Genomic DNA, 17,003 nt, shown 5'->3' on the forward strand with positions numbered 1-17,003 from the left:
CTCGATTTACTAGAATATTGCATTAGAAACTACAAATATTTAAACGTTAACTTTTTCATTTTTGATTAACTGATAAACTAGTGTCCATTCGATAATAATCCGCTAAAATAAAAAAAAAATAAAAAATGGAAAACAAAAATAAAAAAATAGAGCGCGGGGCAAGATTCTACAGGTCCGCCCTAATAACTTTGTAAACAAAAACTTGATCATGGCGATTGATAAATATAAAAAAAAAAAAACAACTTCCGAGCAATATAAGAAATTCTGTCCAAGACGAAAAGTGTCATCGTTTACTCGAGGTTCTATTTACCTGCCTCCCTACAAGGACACGGTCGATTTTTAATGTGAAAAAAAGTGAGCTCCCTAAAAAAAAAAAAAAAAAGATCCTAGATTGGGATAAAAAAAAAAAATCTATAAGTCTAGAAGTACTTCATCGGCCAAACACAGAAAAGATTAAGTGTAGTACCAGAACAGATACTATACATTGATCTAAGCAAAAAAAGTCAACGTTCCTCAGGAATTACCTCCTCCTTTCGGCGTGGATTGGGGGTTCATTGTTTATCGACTCGTAAGTGATACAAGTTATTTTGGCGCAATTGTTCAAAATAAGGGAGACAATTGTAACATTATCTCCCTTAATGCAAACATTTTATTTAAGGAACCACATTATTCCGATCGTCTATCGATACCTTCGGTTCCACCGAAACATTGAAAACTTAACTCGTAATACTAAAGGTGATCAAAATAATATATAGCGCCAAATGGGTAGATGTATAGTTTAGCGGCGTAAATTATTTGACAGACAAAAAAATTATAAAACACATTAGAGCCAAAAGCTGAAAGAAAAGAAATTTTTTTTATCATTTTTATTTTTTGTCTGTCAAATAATTTAGGCCGCCAAATGAATAAAATTATGTATGCTCTAGGATAAGTAATTATATAAGTATTTGATGTATTTTTTTCCAGTGGACTTGTACAAAGCACACTGTCTGTACACTGATATATTTATCTTTTTTTCAATGAGATTATAGACAAAAAAAATCATTATATTCGTAAATGGTGCTCAGTTTCTAGTACAGCGTTTTTATTGAAACTACCCCCCTGAACCCCCTCTACAAATATATCTATATATTAATACGTTAGCACGTGTGTTATTTTGTGAGTAATGCTTACATCTTTTTTTTTCTTCCGAGTGACTGTCGTTCAATTGTTATGACCTTCCATTTCTTTTAATAAATAATTTTAACATGAATTCTTCATAAATTTTGGTTTTGGTTTCCGTTAAAAGTTGATGCACCCAGTCATAAGTATATTATTTTTGAAGTCACAACTTTATAATATATAAGAATCGATAGAAAATTGACTATAATAATACTAGCATTTCAGCCCGGCGTTGCTCGGGTGGTTGGAGGTGTATGTTGAGCAAAAAAAAAAAAAAAAAAGCGGGCAATTTTTTTAACTTTGACCTCTATTATGACCCCTTAACATTTATTGTTTTGGGCTAAAGTTAGATCCATGTCCAAGGAACCTATATCTAATATTTCAAGTGTTTAGACCCAAAATTGTCGGAGGGGTTTGGTAGTGTTCTCAAAGGTCAAATCGTTGAACTTTGACCCCTTAACAGCCAAATTTCTGGCCAAAAACCCGATCAAAGACTTTCCCAAATCTCAGTACCCTTTATATCAAATTTCAAGTCTGTAAACTTGAAATTGACAAAGTTATTGCATAGGGAAATGTACACAGACACACACACAAACACGTTCACTTTTATAGATATAATATATATATATACGAAATCTGCATCAATTAAAATAGCATATTTAAGCGTATTTTACGACTGGGCTACACCGAGTATGCCTGCTAACTTAGATAAATACTGTTGCAGTTTTAACAAAAGAGCTACAATAATATCAGGGCATCTCCATTTACGCTAAACATCCACAGAATGCCAACATGAATATATTACATATGAAAAGTCTGCTGTGCAATTTCCATAGGTCCCGCTAGTACATATTAAATTTATTGTATAATTTGGTAGATTAACGTCCAATCGAAAATCTGCTAAGACGAAAAAAAAAAAAAAAAAAAAAAAATGAAGTGTGTGTATTGTACAAGTCCGCTGTCCCCCCCCCCCAGTTAGTTCTTGTTTTAATTTTAATTTGCTTTTCATTGGGATAGGGCATCCTACCGGATGCCAGACAATCATTCACAATTTCAGTCACTCCAACTGGGAGACGTTTTTAAGATTCTAACCGTTCCTTTGAGTGCACTTGGTTCACCGGATATATTCAACAGGTTTTTGAAATTCTTTTTCATGAGTCCAGGGACAAGATCAAAGTGTAGTATCTGTTCTTCAGATGCTGCACTTCTATTTCTTGTTCTCTTTCGGTGGAGGAGAAATCCTTCACGACTGAGACCATTTTTATTTTTGTACCTTTTCTCCACGTTAAAGAACGACCCTGGTGTCTAACTCTGTCCCATGGGGAGGCATAGTAAATAGGTATAATTACTTTTGACAGGGAGCTGCACCTCCCAAAATAAAAATGCACGTGTGTTTAACTTTTGTGAAGCCATGAGTAAAAATGTGGATCAGCTGATTCTTTAATATAGCTGAAGCACTATAATTAACACTTTTTGTGGGGAGGGGGGGTGCAGGTACATAATATTTTGACGATATTATTTTTAATTGATAATTTAAAATCACTTTAAAATTTCATAAATCAATGGTAACGCTATTCATAAAAATCCAAATTTACACTGTATGCTTTTAAATTGATGAAATTAAATGTATGTATGTATGTATGTACGTAAGTACGTACGTATGTATATCTGCCTAAAACTTTCGACAGAGTCAACAGACTTTCACAAGATCAGTATAGTTTTGAAGCTTGACCCTTTGGACAACAAATATCAAAAATTTGGCTAAAAACATTAATTCCTTCACCCTCAACTGGGTACTTTTCTACAAATAGGGGTCACTTTTTTCACCGATATTTTCAAAAGTCATCCCCTCTTTTCAATTGTCTAGCCTTAATTTAAACCACTGCCACTTCTGGTTCGACAATGTATGCAACGGTACGGACGTCACCTTTTTTTTTTTTTTTTTCATATTCTTTTCCTCCTTTGCCTACTACCACGTTTTTTTTTTTATCTTGCTCAACACAGACCTCCAAACACCCGGGCAACGCCGAGCACCCAGGCTGGTAATCAATAAAAGTATTTTTGTAACAGAGCCACTAACATGTAACATGTGTGACACATATGCAAATGACATAACAACGAGAAAGAAAAGGCGGAGAGAACAAAAAGACATATGATGAGAACCAAAAAAAGTATGTGCCGGCATATGGCCATATCATGAGCAAGCAGTAATGGTAGCCTTCAAGTTTAATGTAAACAAGTTCTTGTTGAATTTGTCCCCTTAAATAATCAAATTGTACTTACATCATTAACGATCACTACACTACCACATGACATTAATTAACCCTTATCCCCAAGTGGGTTTCAGGCCTTGATAAATAGTGAGTCCCTTGTGAAAAAAAAAAAGTCGGAAGCACATGTTCGTGTGAGAAGAACTTTCAAAGCAAGATGCAATGCGTTATTTTGGAAAGTACCATGAATAAATGCCTTTTATTTCAACTGAAAAATCTGAATCAAATTTCTTTGCTTTTTTGTTCCTTTGTGACTGTCTCTGCACGCAACGTGTGGCTCCGTGTTAACATGTAATAACAACGTTACACTTTTTTCTATCTGCGTGGCTCATTTTTTGTGTGTGTGAGTTTTTAAGTAGTTTTAAATGCTCTTTTGAATGCAAGATAAAAGTTGCCAGCAAAGCAGCAGGACTCTTCCTCAACGTCAGCAAAACAAAAGACAATGAAAGTAACACAGGCGCCAAATGTTGAAAATTTAATTGTGGACAATCAAAATGTGGAAAATTTAATTGTGGACAATCAAAATGTGGAAAATTTAATTGTGGACAATCACAATGTTAAAAATTTAATTGTGGACAATCACAATGTTAAAAATTTAATTGTGGACAATCACAATGTGGAAAATTTAATTGTGGACAATCACAATGTGGAAAATTTAATTGTGGACAATCACAATGTGGAAAATTTAATTGTGGACAATCAAAATGTGGAAAATTTAATTGTGGACAATCAAAATGTGGAAAATTTAATTGTGGGCAATCAAAATGTTGAAAATTTAATCGTGGACAATCAAAATGTTGAAAATTTAATCGTGGACAATCAAAATGCTGAAAATGTAGAAGATTTCAACTACCTGGGTGCAGTTTTCACAAAGTAGATGACACCAAAAAAATAAGCCTATGTATTGCAATGGCAAGGACAGCATTGATTGCTCTAACCAATATCTGGAAAGACAGATCTATTTCACTAGGCACCGCCAAAGCTGGGGGGGGGCAGGTAAGTACTTTTTGACGGACCGTCTTTTTAAAAATCTACCAAAAATCAGGTAATTATCCAATCAATACGAAATTTTCAGCGATTATTAAGAGAAGAATGAACTTTATAACAGTGTACTTATTTTTCATAAACAATATTTATATATATATTTTCTTTTTGCTTACAACCCCCCCCCCTTGTTTTGAGAGGGTTCCAAATATGCTTAAAATAATCATCTGAAACTGAACAAAACATATTGTGTTGTTGTAAGGGACAGGATTATAGATTAAAAAAAAAAAAAAAAAACTTGTTTTCATACCTTATTTTGATGTCTGATTGTGTTTAATTATCCTGCTTTTGAGTTTTGAAGTGTGAAATTCGGTGAATATGTTAAGTAAAATAATTAATTTAAGTTAAGCAAAAAAAAAAAAAAAAAAAAATTTTTTCTTAATATTTATACGAAAAAAGCCATTTTAAAATCTTTGATAAATGAATTAACAATTTCTTTTTAGCGAGCCGAATAATGCATGACCATTATTAAACAGGGCATGCTTTGAAGAATCGATGCAAAAAAAAAAAAAAAAAAAAAACTTCAATAAATATTGTGCCCTTTGTGTTAAAAATATCATCATTTTTTCGATCCAGTTTGAAAACGTTTGCCACCTTTCGACTACGGTGGACCAAACGCGCTGAAATATTTTTTATTCTGCTTTAAATTGCCCCCCCCCTCGCCATTTTGGAGAGCTGGCCCCCACATACATACACATTAAAAACCAAACTCATACAAATGGTCACCCATCTGGTACTGGCCAGCCTCAGCATTAATAATACATTGAAATTTTCGTCACTGAAAAATAACTTTTTTTTGGCTTTTTGGTCTTCCGTAGTTTGCTTTTTATCAAATACAAATGTAAACAGAGTAATCAAATCGACTCGAAGTAACTGGTTGCCTACATGAATAAGTGGAATTATTTGAAATCCAGGTACTTATATTATAATATTTTTTGCATATTCTCATAGAAATCACCCTAAATCTTAGTTAGACAAGAAAAAAACAAATTAATTCTTTCAAAAACCTTTTTTCTGTTTTTAAACTATTTATATACGTTTTTTGTGCAAAACAAAAAAACGGCAATTGTTAACTTTTGGGAAAAATTTAACATTTAAAATTTAATTAAAAATAGTAGAAAAAGTTTTACATTATTATGCTTTCTATATGATAAAATTCAGGGTTTTATCTTTCTGGAAAAAGAAGTTACTCAGAAATAATGGATTTTAATAAATTTAATTTCGTTTTAAAAAAAACAACTTGATTTTTCGGCCATTTTTGGTGGGGTTTATATTTCACAATGCATAAAAAAAAACGACTCCTGCAAGATTTGTTATTCTCTATAGCAATATATTTTAATTCATGCAGATTTCGGATTTATTATTACAGAACCAATTCTCTATTGAATATTATATTGTACCTAATATATAGTACAGATTTCAAAAGTAAATATGACTAGGGTGCCATCAGCTAGAATCGAAACTAAAGCATTTAGCACTCCAGCTGTGTTTGCTACCATTTGAGTCAATCCAACAGATGGAGGAGAAAGTTTTAAAATTAAACCACTTTTAGCTATTATTAATTTATGCATGTGCATTCTTATAATAATGTCAACAAGTTGAAATGAACATTTTGCATTTTAACTTACCAACATATTTTATTCATCATAAACCGTTCTTAGTATATGTCTTGGTAATTTCAGTGCTTTGTGATCCAGTAGTTTAAGTGTTTATCGGTTAAATATTTTCACACAGACGCACACACATACATACATACATCTTTATCATGTTTTATAGATTTGATTTCTGTACCTTTTTATTACATTTGTTTACTGCACAATCCCTGAAAATAATTTTGCTATTTCTATAGACGGAGGTCCATATAAACCTGAATGTTTTCGATTACAATTTATGGAACAGACGAGAAATAGTTACAACGTTGTCTAACGTAGTCCACGTGTATCGCCCTAAGAGTAAAATCTCATGTTTTGGAGGTGGCGATTTAGCAATACGTCTATTTTATTTATTTATTTATTTTTTAATGTTTAATTATGAAACAAAATAATCCCTTTTCGATTTGTAATTTTTACAAGCATTTTTAAGCTTTTCAAATTTGTTTTTGTCATTTCAACACGATTGGGTTTTAGATCGACAAGGGGAGATAACTAGGATTCCTAAAAAGAAATTTATATATAGTTTTATTAACTGTAGAAAGAAAAATGGCGGTATTTATTTAAAATAAAAATCCTTGTTAACTAATTATAAATAAGATTACAATTTTATGTTACGTGGACACGTAATATTACAAATCGGATTGAAAATAAACAAGTAGTTGGGTTTTTATTCATGGTATTCAAATTACCGTAACTTATTAATAGTAGTCGGCGCGCCGCCATTTTGAACAAAAAAAAAATCAAGATTCAGTTTGATAGAGTTATCTTCCCTTTGCAAATTCAATTTGATATTGCCGAATGCGAACATTATTAAAATGATTCACCTATCTTTCAGATTATCGAGTTAGACAAAGGCCGGTTTTTAATATGAGGAAAATCCAGGGTCGACCTAGACGAGAGTGCCCAAAATGCCGACCAGGACTGAATGGAAGAAATATCTCATGTATTTAATTTAAGCCGTCGTTTCGTATCTTACAACATCGTATCTTACAACATATACAACAAATATTTTCTGGGTGGACACGAGCTGTTTACTTTGGGCATACTGTAATCCTTTCTCCTGGGTAAAATTAAGGAGAATTTCCATTCTTGGAGAAGTAGCCATTTTTTACAAGCGATACATACGGTAGAGAGAAGAGTGTTGCCAAAGTAAATTCAAGTGCCTATCAGGGTTGACAGCTTGGTTTCTTTTTCAATTTTGGCTTCAAATTTGGCTTTTTTCTGATAATTTTATATAAATATTTATAAATTATTAAAGATTAAAGAAAAAGTTACAATAAAGTATTTGTTGTATATGTTGTAAGATACGAAACGACGGCTTAAATTAAATACATGAGATATTTCTTCCATTCAGTCCTGGTCGGCATTTTGGGCACTCTCGTCTAGGTCGACCAAATCCAGTTAACCATCATATTTATTTCTTAAAAAGAAAGAAAAAGATAATGGCATCTTTTTTTTTTTGTTTAAATAAAAAAGTAAAAGAAAGGAAATGTAGCCCGTGACGAATTCTTGATCTTAATGAAATCATAAAAATAAATAAAATAAGTCAACATTTAAGCAAGACGCAAAAAGGTATTAACTGTTTCATGCAGTTCGTCATCGCGTTTTACATAACCCTTATCCCCGAGTGACTTCGGGCCTTGATAAGTGGTGACTACTCTGTAAAAAAATAAAAAATAAATAAAAATAAACATGTGTCAGGTGACACATCGGTAGTCTTCGACGTTTGTGTGTCGACATTGGACATCCGTAAGTTAACATTACAAAGGTTCTCATGCAGCTGTTGTCTCCCTGATTATATTTTCACCTTTTCTCGCTCACAAGCTCCTATTCCTAATTCATAGCAGTGGGTCGATATGTGTGTGTGTGTGTGTGTGTTTTTTTGTTTTTTGTTTTTTTAACGGAAACAGTTATTAACAAAGGTTACTTTTTTTTTTTTTTTTTTTTTAGTTTAAACTATTTGAAACGGATATGAATTATTGCACAGTAAAAACAAGGCCCTCCTGCAGTTTAGATGAACAAAGATATGAGGAAAATACTGGGACATATTTTAGGGTACACCGTTTTTAAAAATGTTATTTGATTGGCTATTGAAAATGACGTAATTATTCTAAAAGAATTATAAAATTAAAATTAAAAAAATATTGAAAATGACGTAATAAAATCAAATTGAAACGGGTTTGTATTACTATACACACAGATTCGAAAACAAATATATAACAAATAAATCTTATAAAGGCAAGATAAATTACTTTTCTATCTAACTGGATAATTTTTTTTGTTTTTATTTAATGTAACATATTTATTCAGCTCCAAAAAACATACAGTGTTTACCGATGTATTGGAAAGTTTAAAATGGCACTGACCTCTTTGCTGAACACGGTAAGTTTGGAAAAATGAATTAAAAATTAAAAAAATACAAAATAATGTTAGAAACTCGCTCAATATATGTTACTATGACATAGGCTGAAATATACTCGGTGGAGTTTTAAAGTATTTTGTATATTTTTAACTCATTTTCCCAAACTTACTGTGTTTCTGTTCAGCAGAGAGTTCGGCACCATTTTAAATTTTCCAATACCTTGGTAAACACTGTTTTTTGAGCTAAATAAATGTTACATTAAGAAAAAAATTATCCAGTTAGGTAGAAAAGTAACTTATCTTGCCTTTGATAACATTTGTTAGTTATATATTTGTTTTTTTGGGCGTTTTTTTGTTTGACAACTTTTTTTCAAATCTATGTGTATAATAATACAAACCCAGTTGGAACAATATTAGCAAACAGAATATTTTTTTATTAAACGATTTTTATTCAACACAGAAACAAATAAACATAATTACAATTAATATTGTTCTCTAGGCATTGCCAAATGAATGTGAAAAAGAAAAAAAAAAATGCACGATTCCGTGACGTCAGATTTGTGTTAACTATACAAACTATGGAAAAGCAGAAGCGACTTAATGATTTTTTTAAACCTTTCTTTAATCTTCTTCAAACTGCAATTAATAATTAATCTTTGTTATAATTTTGTTAGTTTTAAGATTTACACAGTTTAATGAGAAATAATATTATAAACATTTGTATATTAAATATCAAAAATATATTTTAGTCATCGACATACAGACCTGTTTCGTTGTTTTACAACTCATCAGTGCCGCTAGACTAACACCTCTTCCAAGCCGAGGATCGAACCTAGAACCGCCGTGATGACAGTCGGCAGTCCTACCCCCTGACTACGGAATCGGTGGCCGAAATTAAACTGTCCGAATGCCTATTTAAATAAACATCCGTCCGCCACTCGTAGAAGGCTCAAACGTTTTGTTTGTAAACAAATTGCGAGCTTCGCATTATTTCAGCTAAATTAAGTAGCGAGTAAGATAATTTACGAGAGTGCTCTACCGAAGAGGGGAGCTTTATAAAATATATTTTAGTCATCGACATACAGACCTGTTTCGTTGTTTCACAACTCATCAGTGCCGCTAGACTAACACCTCTTCCAAGCCGAGGATCGAACCTGGAACCGTCGTGATGACAGTCGGCAGTCCTACCCCCTGACTACGGAATCGGTGGCCGAAATTAAACTGTCCGAATGCCTATTTAAATAAACATCCGTCCGCCACTAGTAGAGGGCTCAAACGTTTTGTTTGTAAACAAATTGCGAGCTTATTAAATATCAAATACGGTTTTACGAGTGTTTATTTTGGGTAACTACCTGCTTCCATATTTTGTTCGGTAAAAGAGACAAACAAAATATGAGGGGGAGGACCTACAAAATGCTTAATATTTGTGCAATAATATTTTCAAATCCGTTTTAATTTGGCGATAAAATAGCTGACAAGAGCTATCTTATATTAAAACTTATCGAAAAAAAAAAAAAAAATTAAACAATTAAAAATCTATGTTGTAACGGAACATTTTAAAATAATGGAATTTTACTCGTTTTAATCTTTTAAAAATTAATTTTTAGGAAGTTTCTTTTTCTTGGTAATTCAACTGATTATAGTTCATATTAGAAATAAAAACGGTGCTTAAAAAATGAAAATATTGAAAAAAGTTTCAATTGTACATATTCGTTATGGAACGAAGTTCTCTGAAAAAATATTTCACTTAATTTCATCAAGTAGTTTTTTTTTTTTTTTTTTTTTTTTTACAAAGAAAAAACAATTTGCTATGATACCGAGCGAAAGGTTCGATTTTTAAGAAGAAAAGCTAGTATAAAGATGGGGAGGGAGTGTCGGCGCTTTAACTGCAGTTATCTCCTTGTGGCGTGTTCAATAAATTCCATAATGGCCGACTTCAACGCGCTCTCATAAAAACATGTTTTTTCGCTGTAAAAAAAAAAAAAAAAAAAAAACTACTTGATCAAATTAAGTGAAATTCTTTTTTTTTTAGGGGGGGGGGGGGATATTCAGTCCAAAACGGATACGTATAATATAACCTTTTTTTTCGATATTTTCATTTTTTAATGTCTTCATTAAACTGTACAAGTACCATAAAAACAAAATACCAAAAAGGTATACCAAATTGACTTTTTATTTTTTATTTTTTTTACATGGAGGTCACCACTTATCAAGGCCCGAAAGCCACTCAGAGATAAGGGTTATTGCATGTACAGTAATCAATGGGATAGTATCATAGTAATCGTTAGTAATGGAGATTTGGTAAAGTGTCTTACTAAGGGGGGGGCGGTTCATCAGGAATTTGCTTATGTTGGACTTGAAGACATCCAAGTTGTAGTCAGGTGGGAAACAGGCAAACAGAAGAGAGTTCCACAGACATGCAGTTCTAAGAAAGAAACTTTGTTCATGGAATCTATGTTTTGATTTAGGCACAGATAAAGAGTGGGGAAAATTATTGACAGTAGTTTCAGCTAGACAGGTGTTTATCGTGAAAGATTGGCGAGGGGGGACCAGAGATTGGAGCTCAGACAAGCACCTGCCATGAAAATAACGATAAAGCAAAGACACACTCGCAACATCTCTTCTGTGAGAAAGAGGTTGCAGGGAAGTCTATTTTGTACTCTGTCAAGGTAGGATAGGCTGTTTTTAGCAGCTCCTGCCCAGATGTGGCAGCAGTACTCCATCCTTGGATGTACTTGGCTTTTATATAGATAGAGAATTGCATCAGTAGTGAGATATCTTCTGGAATGGTAGAAGGATCCCACTATTTTCCCAGCGACCATGGCAACAGACTTGATGTATGTGTTCTATTTCAGATCAGGAGTAAAGGTCAGACCTAGAAGATTGTCAAAACATGGAGCCTCCCCAAGACGAGAGCCATCCATTTCAATTGATGACAGATGGGGATCAGAGTGTTGATGTAAAGATAGGAGCTTGGTTTTAGATGCATTAAAAGTAACCAGCCACCTCTTCCCCCACTGTACCATACGCTCAATATCAGAGGAGAGAGAATCACAGAGAACTTTGCCATTTATGGCCTTTGATGTGTTGCCATAGATGGTCGTGTTATCAGCATAGATGTCAACGAATGATTTAAGTATGTGTTTTGGGAGATCATTGATGTAGATCAAAAAGAGAGTTGGGCCCAGGATGGACCCCTGAGGGACTCCAGGATTAATACTCTGGGCCTCTGATTTCTGCCCATCAACCACTACTCTTATGAAGCTATCAGAGAGAAATGATTTAATAATTGAGAAGTTATACCCTAGCTGGAAATCTTGTGAAGTAGGCCTTCGATATGTCAAGAGCAATTGCCCTAGAAAGGAAGCCTTTACCGAGAGATTCACTAATCCTATGAGATATAATCGTAAGAACATCTGCTGTAGATGTAGCAGAACGGAAACCATATTGCGTGTCACTAAGAAGGTTATTTGTGCCGAGGTGGTTGCCTACTTTTTTACTTAATATGGATTCCAACAACTTACTCATGACACACAGGAGACTGATTGGTCTGTACTGAGAGGGAGATGACTTATCACCTGAATTCTTAAATACAGGGCATACTGATGAGGTTTTCCAGGTGTTGGAAAGCACTTCTCCTTAAATCTTATAAAGGCAAGATAAATTACTTTTCTACCTAACTGGATAATTTTTTTTGTTTTTATTTAATGTAACATATTTATTCAGCTCCAAAAAACATACAGTGTTTACCGATGTATTGGAAAATTTAAAATGGCACTGACCTTTTTGCTGAACACGGTAAGTTTGGAAAAATGAGTTAAAAATTAAAAAAATACAAAATAATGTTAGAAACTCGCTCAATATATGTTACTATGACATAGGCTGAAATATATTCGGTTGAGTTTTAAAGTATTTTGTATATTTTTTTATTTTTAACTCATTTTCCCAAACTTACTGCTTAAACAGTTTTGTAAGTATGGCGGCAAGTTCTGGTTAAAGCTTTTTCAACACTATAATTGGAATGCCGTCAGGGCCAGTTGCTTTACTGGAATCAAGGTTCTTGATTAGCTGTGCGACCTCACGCACAGATATTTGTATGTTGCATAGCGTGTTGTGTGTTATAGGAGGAAATATGGGGAGTTGATGGTGATTGAATGGCCTTCGTCACATAGAGTAGAATTAGCTGCAAAGTCCTTGGCAAATAATCTGGCCTTGTCTGATGCTGACAAAATGACCTCAGGTCCATTGATGATAGTTGGGATAGAATGCACGCTTCTGTTCAAGATCCTGTTTGCTATTTGCCAAAACTGGTGAGAACTAAGTCGCTGCTCAGCTACTTTGGATTTAACGGACTCAGCATATAGCTCTCTTGCATTTTTTATTACTATTTTACAGTGGTTGCTGGCAGTCCTGAAAGCAGCTTTAGTCTCAGTGCTTCTATTACGTTGGTAGCTATGGAAAAAGTGATTTCTGTGCTTGATGGCAGCAGCACATTCTGGGGAGAACCATGGCTGGCTGTTAGGTTTTTGTTGGAATTTTTTAGATGGTATGAATCGGTCTATGCCTACAATTAACCATTCGGTCAGATCTGATACTATAGAGGACACATCCTTTTTAAACATGGAATGCAGAGGTAGATCAGATATGAATGTATGGAAGCTATTCCAGTCAGCCATAGAGTATCGATATACAGTACGGTGGAGAGGTATATCTGAAGACTTATTACATTTCATTTTTATCTTAACTGATACAATGAACTGGTCAGAGGATCCCAGAGGAGATAGAAAAGAACATGAACATAGCTCAGGGGAAGTTGTGAGAAAAAGGTCTAGAAGGCTTGCATACTGACCGGTAGTATCAGACACACGGGTGGGTTCGTGAACAATCTGAGTGAGGTCATAGGCAATGGCAAAATCATGATAGAACCTCCCCTCATCATCTGTCTTATTTGAGTGGGTCAGCCATTCCACATTATCGACATTGAAGTCACCGCAAATGTGAATGTTAGCCGAAGGATGAGCAGACAGGATGTGGTCAATTTTCTCAGATATACTTTTAAAGATAGTAACCCCGCTGTTGTGTATTTCGGTTTTGTTAATAAATTAATTTATATATATAAGTACGATTGTTGAATGTTATACTTTCGATTTAGGGTGGGGGCCGTGCATGTGCTATTTTTTTTTTTTTAAAAAAAAGGAACAAAATTTAAATTTCCGTTCCATTTTCAAACAACCGTAAAACGGAGAGTTCTCCGCAAGTTTTTCTAAAACAAATTTGTCTTCTTTTTTTTTTTACCGATAAGTGACAAACGAGGCCATGTTTTACTAGAGAACATAAGGGAAGATAATCAGTGATTGTTTTGACAGTTTCCACTGCATTAGAGTTGTCTGCCCTTGTCCACCGATTTGTTACATTTTTTTTCTTTCCATTCTCATCGAAACAGTAAAATTTAGTTTTCTTGAATAAAAAAAAACAAAAACGAAAAAAAAACTTGATCAAATTACGTGGTTTTTGGAATTGTTCATCTTCATCCCATGACCGAGACGTACATCATACAGATATTTCTGTATTTTCTTTAATTTTTAATGTCACCATATCTGAATAAGCACCCCAAAATTTAATGTTCTACCAGTAATTTGTGACATTTTCGGGGTTTGTATTACTGTACACATAGATTCGAAAAAGTTGTCAAAAAACAAATATATAACAAATAAATGTTATCAAAGGCAAGATAAATTACTTTTCTACCTAACTGGATATGTTTTTAGTGATTTTATTCAATGTAACATGTTTATTCAGCTCGAAAAACATACAATGTTTACCGATGTATTGGAAAATTTAAAATGGCGCCCGAATCTCTCTTTGACGCGGTAAGTTTGGGAAAGGAGTTATAAATAAAAAAAACTAGACAAAATACGGTTAAAAACCCGCTCAATATGTTACCGTGACATAGGCTGACATATATTCAGCGGGTAATTAACAGTATTTTGCATATTTTTAACTCCTTTTGCAAAACTTATCAAAGAGAGACTCGGGCGCCCATTTTATTTATTTGTTATATATTTGTTTTTTGACAACTTTTTCGAATCTATGTGTACAGTAATACAAACCCCATTTTCGATTTTTAAGCAAGTATCGAGGATCAATGAAACCGCTTTTCTTTTTTTTTTCTTTTTCCCCTAATATTTTTGTTTTCTAGTAAATAAGCACACATTAATGGAAACACGTTTTAAGACTGTTGATATCAAAATAAAAACGCCCTGATCAGAAACCAAAACTAAGTACTCTTTTCTAGAATCATAAAAAAGTCGCTCGTTGCGTTTTCCGGATCATTTTCGGATCGGCATTAGAGTTTTTACAGGACAAGTTTTCATTACTCATTTGAAGTGTGTTTTTCTCACTAAAACTGATTTAAACCCGAAATGACTCGTACTAATAAAAATTTAATGCCTAAAAATAATTTTTTTTTCTCATTATCCACTCAATACGATATTTAGTGACTTAAGTTTTTTTTTTTTTCTACAATGTTATTACTTAATCTATCCTTAAATGCAAAGTGTGTGTATAAAGTTTTGTTGAATTGGTACTTTGCAGAAAAGGGACCGCCGCGTTATCATCAGAATATTCAGGTGATGTAAATCGTTGGAAAGCGTCGAACAAAAAATTAGTGTTTATTTATTTAATAACTAGCAAACAGCTAAAAACTATAATCGCAGTAATCCTACGATAATTACAATGGAAAAAAAAGAAAAGAAAGAGAAAAAAGAGAAGAGAAGAAAAGAAAAAAGAAAACATGCAGTGTACACTGTACAGACCTTGTTGAAATAACGTTATTATTTAGAAAGTCATTCTTGACATAGGGAGGGAAGCTTTTTTTTTTTAATCATTCTGTACTTTCATACTAAAAAAAGGAGGTCATTTTTCAAAATGGCTATGTTTTTTATTTTCTTTGTTTTTTTGGAAAAATGTTAAATTTAAAATTTATGGGGAAAAAAATTAAATTATTCTGCTTTTATTAGGATAAAATTCAGGGTTTTTATCTTTCTGGAAAAACACAAAAAGTTGTTAAGAATTTCCAGTTTCCCAATCTGGGCCCAGCGTGCTCAGGACAAACTTAAAATAATGTGTCACATTTGAATTCTTCACAGGTGACCACATCTGAAAATCTATTCTCCTATAATTTTTTTTTTTTTTTTGTGTGTATTGATATTTCATATTTTTAATCCTTTTTTTCTATTTATTTAGGTATTTATTTGCTTCACCATAAAAGCAAATGTGACACAAGGTCGTTTTTAATGTGGGAGGATAACCAGCTCCCTTAAAACAAGGGTAAAAAGAGTGCACTGGCAGTATCCCAAAATAGTAATTGTCTCAGTATGAAGGGTCTCCTACATTGACCGAGGACCAATTAACTTAAGTGAAGCAACAGATACTACACTCTGATCTAAATAAAGTTATTTAGTTATTTTTTTGCTTCTCCACTGAGCAAATTAGGCACAAGGCGGTTTTTAATGTGGCAAGTGAGGGGAGGGGGACCAGTTTCCCATATGGGGAAATGGATAGTGACAATTGGTATGAAGAGTTTCCTCCTACAGTAACCAAACCAAAACTGATTGCTCAAGAGCAACGGTCTGATATGTGGGGTTGCCCCCGCTGGAACAGATACTACACTTTGATAATAGAAAAAAAGATCTTGGCCCGAAGGCCAAGAAGAAAAAAAGGTTTACCTTTTTTCTGTTTATTTAAAAAGAAAATACAACTCATATATAGGGGTGTGGAATTGCATTCATCTGCAAAAGATCTAGCTAATTTGCATATTCTTTTAAACATTCATTTTAATTACCTATTAGTTTTTTTGGTTTTCTTATGAGATGATCATCTTTAGTTAACTATTACGTGTAATTATATTCATGTAGATATGCTACATGATTTATACTTGCGTAATGTTTGCATAATAAGGTTATAATAAATACAAACCTCTTTCCATATATATTTTTGTTTAAAAAAGTTTGCTTACCAAACTCCTGTCAGTATTTGGTCTACAGACATGAAACTTAATATATAGGGTAATTGAACACATGTGAAACTTTATATTTGGGTTTTAGTGTGAAAAAATTTTTTTTTAAATGGAATTTGCCAGGTAAAGGTCGAACGACGGCATTATGAATATGCACATGTAACGTAATAGCTATTGGTTCATATTTTAATTTTTAGCCTTGCAGCAAACATGTCTTCATAGCTCAGGCATTAACGTCAAAAAAAAAAGAAAGTAAATTGTAAGCTAAATGTTTTGGTTTCGATTCTCGGTAATGGCGCAGTAATCATTTTTTTTTTTTTTTTAACTTTTTAAATCATTACTATATATTAGATCCAAGAAATCTGTATTAATCAACATATCATATTTAAGTGTATTTTATGACCGGGTAATACCAGGCGGCTTGCTAGTACTTCTATAAAGAAATGTTTTTTATAATTGCACTAGTCAAAATATCGACTTTCAAAATTAATTTTAAAT

The 17,003-nt window shown here is 33.1% G+C and overlaps 1 protein-coding gene across 2 annotated transcripts in view; it reads right to left on the minus strand.

Moving 5' to 3' along the window:
* LOC145266603 (uncharacterized) overlaps positions 1-17,003 on the minus strand; it is a 56,496-nt gene that overhangs the window by 19,303 nt on the left and 20,190 nt on the right. The gene's annotated exons all lie outside the window — the stretch shown is intronic.

Source organism: Euprymna scolopes, chromosome 41 (genome assembly GCF_053919585.1).
Source record: "Euprymna scolopes isolate OS-2025 chromosome 41, ASM5391958v1, whole genome shotgun sequence".
NCBI lineage: Eukaryota > Metazoa > Mollusca > Cephalopoda > Sepiida > Sepiolidae > Euprymna > Euprymna scolopes.